This window comes from Macrotis lagotis, chromosome 1 (genome assembly GCF_037893015.1).
Source record: "Macrotis lagotis isolate mMagLag1 chromosome 1, bilby.v1.9.chrom.fasta, whole genome shotgun sequence".
Taxonomy (NCBI): Eukaryota; Metazoa; Chordata; class Mammalia; order Peramelemorphia; family Peramelidae; genus Macrotis; species Macrotis lagotis.
This window is the reverse complement of record NC_133658.1, coordinates 392,458,946-392,459,964: the sequence shown is the minus strand read 5'-3', so window position 1 is coordinate 392,459,964 and position 1,019 is coordinate 392,458,946.

The following is a 1,019-nucleotide window of genomic DNA, read 5'->3' as shown; positions in this document are numbered from 1 at the left end:
ATTTCATCTTTTATGAAATGAAAATTTCAAAGTTTCAAAAATTTCAAAAGAAGTGGATAAAAAATAGTTCAATAAAATAAAAATGTGACAAATCGACTGACAAAATGTGAATATGTACCACACCCATTGATTCCCTAACTCTTCAATGAAGGAAGGTGGTTTAATTTTCTCTTCTCAGGGACTAGACTGACTATGTCTTATCTACACTAGGGGAATGTAGTGCTACTTATTCTCTCTAGGTTTCATTTGTTAGAAGGAAGAAAAAGAAGATTCTTTTTTTTAGGTTTTTGCAAGGCAATGAGATTAAGTGGCTTGCCCAAGGCCCCACAGCTAGGTAATTATTAAGTGCCTGAGACTGCATTTGAACTCAGGTACTCCTGACTCCAGGGCCGGTGCTCTATCCACTGCGTCAGCTAGCTGCCCCAAGACGGTTTTTTCTATGTCTATGTAATATGTGGGGTTCAGTCAGTCATCTTGAAACAAAATGACTACCAATTATAAAAGCATGTTGTTAAAAGTGGTTAGAAGCATTTAGCTCCTGTGGACTTTTCCCTACCCCGGCCCCATAACGCCAACAATTTGGAGAAGTTGAGGTGGGGAGATAGGGAAGATGCTAGAAATCATAAATCTACTGAATATATTGTGGAAATTGAATTGAACATACTAGCTAAAAGTAGTAATTCCAGTTCCTTTAAACGTGAAGACAGAGAATCTGTTTCAAATCCATTCCCGGCTATTAATGTCTGCAAGTCACTTTACCAAGTTCAAAGCTATCTTCGAGTTAGCTAGTATTAAGTATTCTCTCTGTGATGCTGAGAAAGTGACTTCACCTCCGAGTTTGTAAAGCGGAGTTCTAACCCTTTTCCTCCTAGCACAACGAGTTCAAGAGAATGGAGAGACAAGAGTTTGATGAATCCGTGGGATCTCCCGAAGAGTTGGCAGCACCGGGAGCCAGACTTCGGGCCAGTGTCGCAGGGGGAAGGAGGGGAAGGAAGAGTCTAGAATCCTCCAACTGGTCC